Genomic DNA, 5,485 nt, shown 5'->3' on the forward strand with positions numbered 1-5,485 from the left:
GTGCTGGGATTACAGATGTGAGCCTTGATTTTCTAATGGTCAGTCAATCTTGCATTCCTGGAACACACCAAAATTGGTGGTGATTCTTTTTTTTTTTTTTTTTTTTTTTTTTTTTTTTTGCTTTCTGTGTCCCTGGATTTGGTTAATTCATGTTTTGTTTAAGAGTCATTCATCTCTAGGCCAGGTGCAGTGGCTCATGCCTTAATCCCAGCACTTTGGGAGGACAAGGCGATTGGATCACGTGAGGTCAGGAGTTTGAGACATGGTGAAACCCCGCCTCTACTAAAAATACAAAACTTAGCCGGGGGTGGTGGCAGGCCCCTGTAATCCCAGCTATTCGGGAGGCTGAAGCACAAGAATCACTTGAACCTGGGAGGCAGAGGTTGCAGTTAGCCAAGATCGAGCCACTGCACTCCAGCCTGAGCGACAGAGTGAGACTTTGTCTCAAAAAAAAAAAAAAAAAAAAGTTATACAACTGTTTATGAATCAAACAGACTTTTCCTTCTTGACATTTTTTTCACTAGACTTTGCTTTCAAAGTTATGCTTACTTAGAGAACTAGGGAAGAAGCCTCATCCCAGAATCCATGATTGGGGTAAGGCAAGGAGGCTTGAAATGCGCTCAAGGGCATGCTTCTCTCTCCTGTCCCAGGACACCGGAGCTTTGGCAGAGAGCACAGTTCTCCCACTTACATTCATACCCAGACACCCTCCAAGACCCATACACACAAGCCCCCACCACCTAGAGGGAATGCATTTGCTTCCAGAGCCTGCAGAGCATTGTTGATAACCTAGGATATCAACTTCTTTAGCCACATTTCCAAGTAAGAGAAGACAAGCAACCTCCTATTGGCAAAATCTGGGTTCTCCTCTTCTAATTTGTCAGAAGACTTCTCCAACAGGCCTTGGGGAGTTAGGAGGACACAGAGTCACTCTCAGGACATTGGTGGTGCTGCTCATGAATTACAGAGTTTGCTTGACTTGGGCAGTGGCTGGAGTGAATGACCGTGTTGGTTGTCAAGCAGGAAGAGAGCTGCTGCTGTTCTATCCTTTTTGGCAGAAAGGTGACCAAAAAAAAGAAAAAAAGGAAAGAAAAAGCAGGACATGAATGAGAAACAGAGTTCTTGGCCTTGTAGCTAAAGGCCACCTAATGTAACATGAAATAGTGTACATATGGCCCTATCTCTATACTGTGATACAATCGTAGCATTCCCTCAGTCCTTCTGCCATGTTTGAAGTCCAGCTAAATTGACACTATCTTCTTTACATCTTCCAAATCCGTGGGTCCACATATGCTGCTGCTGTGTCCATCTGCTGTAGAGGATTCGTGCTTGATGGAAAGCCAACTTTTATTGAGAGAACAGGAATCACTTCTAGGAAAAGCATTCTATTCTGTTTAGTATTCTTACGTCAAAATATAATCATTTATAGAAGATTGGAGAAAAGTGATCCTATCAATGAAAACAACCACTAATCATATGCTGTGCTCCTTCCAGTCCTCATTTTCTGTGCTGTGTGTGTCCACTGGGTTGGTGGCTGTGCAGGCCACACATGCCAGTGAGCAGTGAGACTGTTCATGATGGAGGAGAGGCCAGGCGAGTGCAGAGGGTCTTGAACCAGGTGCACAAGCAAGTTGCAACAGATGAAGGAAACCAGACTAGTACTCAAGTGATACTTTGAGTTCCCTTTTTTTTTTTTTTTTTAATTTGAAACAGAGTGTCGCTCTATTGCCCAGGCTGGAGTGCAATGGTGCGATTTCAGCTCACTGTAACCTCAGCCCCCCAGGATCAAGAGATCAAGAGATTCTCCTGCCTCAGTCTACTGAGTAGCTGGGATTACAGGTGTACACCACCATCCCCAGATAATTTTTGTATTTTTAGTAGAAAAAGGGTTTCACCACGTTGGTCAGGCTGGTCTTGAACTCCTGACCTTGTGATCCACCCACCTTGGCCTCCCAAAGTGCTGGAACTGCAGGCGTGAGCCACCGCGCCCAGCCAAGTTCCTTTTTTTTGTTTGTTTGTTTTGTTTTGAGAGGGAGTTTCGCTCTTGTTGCCCAGGCTGGAGTGCAATGGTGTGGTCTCTGCTCACTGCAACCTCTGTCTCCTGGGTTCAAGCAATTCTCGTCTCAGCCGCCCGAGTAGCTGAGATTACAGGTGCCTGGCACCACACCTGGATAATTTTGCTATTTTAGTAGAGACGTGGTTTCACCATGTTGTTCAGGCTGGTCTCTTAACTCCTGACCTCAGGTGATCCACCCACCTCAACCTCCCAAAATGCTGGGATTACAGGTGTGAGCCACCGTGCCTGGCCAATACTCTTGAGTTCTTATTTGTAACTATCCCTGGGGGTTTTAGCTCACAGGATTTGAGCATTTCTGGGTTTGTGGTGATGATATTAACAAATATGCCAAAATATGTCAACAATTTTGTATGTTCTGGGCTTCAGGTGTGGGCCACTATTTTCTGCATGGCTCCTGGCAACTCCTGGAATCTCCAACCTGACCAGGAACATCAGGGTGCATTTGTGATTTTCACACTCATGTCTACAGCAAAAGTTGTGTAAAAATGAACATATAGCTGGGCACTATGGCTCATGCCTGTAATCCCAGCAGTTTGGGAGGCCGAGGCGGACAGATCACGAGACCAGGAGATAAGAGACCATCCTGGCTAAACACAGTGAAACCCTGTCTCTACTAAAAAATACAAAAAATTAGCCAGGCATGGTGGCGGGCGCCTGTAGTCCCAGCTACTGGGGAGCCTGAGGCAGGAGAATGGAGTGAACCTGGAAGGTGAAGCTTGCAGTGAGCCGAGATCATGCCCCTGCACTCCAGCCTGGGCTACAGGGCGAGACTCTGTCTCAAAAAAAAAAAGAAGAAAGCAAGCTCATTGTTTTCTGTGTTCTGTTATTTCACCAGGAGTAGCACATCCTCACTTGTCTCTTACAACTTTATTTCAAGGACGCCTCCTCTGATTAGTTCTCAAAATGTCTGAGTGTTGTCAGAGCCCTGGTTTTTTTTTTTTTTTTTTTTAAATACATTTATTTGTTTGTTTTCAGATGGAGTTTTGCTCTCGTTGCCCAGGCTGGAGTGCAATGGCGCAGTCTCAGCTCACTGCAACCTCCAGCTCCCGTGTTCAGTCATTCTCCTGCCTCAGCCTCCCTAGTAGCTGGGATTATAGGCATCCGCCACCATGCCTGGCTAATTTTTTTTTTTTTTTGTATTTAATAGAGATGGGTTTCCTCATGTATGTCAGGGTGGTCTCGAACTCCTGACCTCAGGTGATCCACCCACCTTGGCCTCCCAAAGTGTTGGGAGCCACCGCACCAGGCCAGAGAGCCCCACTGTTTTGTGTTTTGTTGAGCCCCTAATATGCACAGGGTTGTCTGTGGAGTGAGAAGTTCTCCCTCTGTGTTGCAAGCCTCTGAAATCACAGAGAGTGCATCCATGTTTGTGAAGTGAAACCTGAGGATACTGCTCACACAGAGACCTGGGAGACTGTTAAATGATGGTGCCAAGTCCTGGGGCATTAAGTACCCAGACCCTGAGTACACTGAAGTTGGACCTGTGACCAGTAAGGAGTGTCGTGCCCTGTCCCAGGCCCTGTCTGGGGATTGCTCACAACTGGGTGAGCCCCACTGGCTTCCAACTGGCAGAGTCAGAGCTTTCCCCTGTGCTCACAATGTGACCCAATGGCCTGGTGCTCTCAAGGCTTGGCAGGGTCCTGTGTGTGTTCCCAACAGCTGCTCCCTGCACAATGCTGCTGGGCCTGCACTCAGAGCAGCCCCTCCCTCAGCCTCCTCTGTCCTGAGGTCCCCTCTCAGACTCCTGAATCAGTGATCAGGCAGGGTCTGAGGGATCCAGGTGGGGGGAAGTGAATTTGCATGAACAGCCCCTTCTTTTCCCTGGGGGCAGGAGGGAAATTAGACAAGCCAGACAAGCCTGGGACAGCCCCGCCCCATTGTGAGCGTCAGGGGCTGTGTCCACCATGGCCTGGATTCCTCTCCTCATGTCCCTCTCTCTGCACAGGTAGGGACAGGCCTCAGAGACCCAGGGCAGCCCCCAGTCTGCTTTCATCTCTTCTGGGTCTGGCCCTGAGAATCTTTACCCTGGTCCTTGACCCAGCCCAGTGACTGACTGTGTCTGCAGGTTCCCTCTCCAGCCTGTGCTGACTCAGCTGCCCTCCCTCTCTGCAACCCCAGGAGCATCTGCCAGACTCCCCTGCACCCTGAGCAGTGGCTTCAGTGTTGGTGACAGTGGGACACGCTGGGGATGGCAGAAGCCAGGGAGCCCTCCCCAGCATCTCCTGAGCTAGCACTCACATTCAAATAAGCACCAGGGCTCCAGTGTCCCCAGCTGCTTCTTTGGAACCAAAGATGCCCCTGAAAACGCAGGGATTCTTCACATCTCTGGGCCCCAGCTTGAGGACAAGGCTGTTACTGTATGCCTGGACCAGTGATGCTTCTCACAGTGACACAGGCAGGCAGGGAAATGGGACAAAACCTGCTGGCCCCACAGATGCTGGCCCCTCTCTTACTTTGTTGATGTTAGAATGTATGTACACCATTGATACCGCTTTACAAATTCAGATGTTTTTCCAGTTTATTGTTGTTTGCTTACCAAGTATGAAGACTCAAATGACCAAAACACTTTTCAAACCAACATAACCATAGACAGACATAATCTTAGAGGAATGTCTGCTGTTAATTACCTGTGGATCTAGAATTCACATCCAGAGGGCAGCCTACAGTACGGAATTGTGTCCAGTCCACAAGTGAACAGATCTGTCACCCTCCCCGCAGGAGCCTCCCTTGTGCCCCAAAGACTCCACATCAGCCCCAAGGAGACACCCTGCTCTCCCTCCAGGAACTGCAGCAGGGACGGTACCAGGCCTTGTCCAGAACATTCTGGGAAGTGCAGCGCTCAAGATTAGAATTCAGTTGTGAGGAAACTGTCACTGGGGGGGGGGGGGTTAAAATGACAGCCTCTTATCATCCTTTAGTTCACATAGTCAAAAAGAGTCCAGGGGTTCAAGAAGGTCACTCCTCAGTTCTGACGCTTGCCCCAGTGGAGTTTTACACAAGACAATAAGATTCTCACTCTTAGAAATCCTGAAGAACAGACTTCCATCTCTTATCAAAGCAGGATGATGCTTTTTTTTTGAGGTGGAGTCTCCCACTGTCACCCAGGTTGGAGTGCAGTGGTGTAATCACTGGAACCTCTGCCTCCTGGGTTCAAGTGATTCTCCTGCCTCAGCCTCCCTGAGTAGCTGGGACCACAGGCATGTGCCACCACACCTGGCTAATTTCTTTTGTATTTTTAGTAGAGACGAGGTTTCACCATGTTGGTTTAAGGTGGCTTCCTGAATGGCTGGCCCTCAGGATCCCTGACCCAGCTTCTCCTTGACCAGAGGGAAGGCTGGGCCCAGGGAGGAAAGGCACTTGCCCAGGATCACACAGTGTGTCAGCCACAGGTCTGGGCAAGAACCCAGG

Source organism: Rhinopithecus roxellana, chromosome 13 (genome assembly GCF_007565055.1).
Source record: "Rhinopithecus roxellana isolate Shanxi Qingling chromosome 13, ASM756505v1, whole genome shotgun sequence".
Lineage (NCBI taxonomy): Eukaryota > Metazoa > Chordata > Mammalia > Primates > Cercopithecidae > Rhinopithecus > Rhinopithecus roxellana.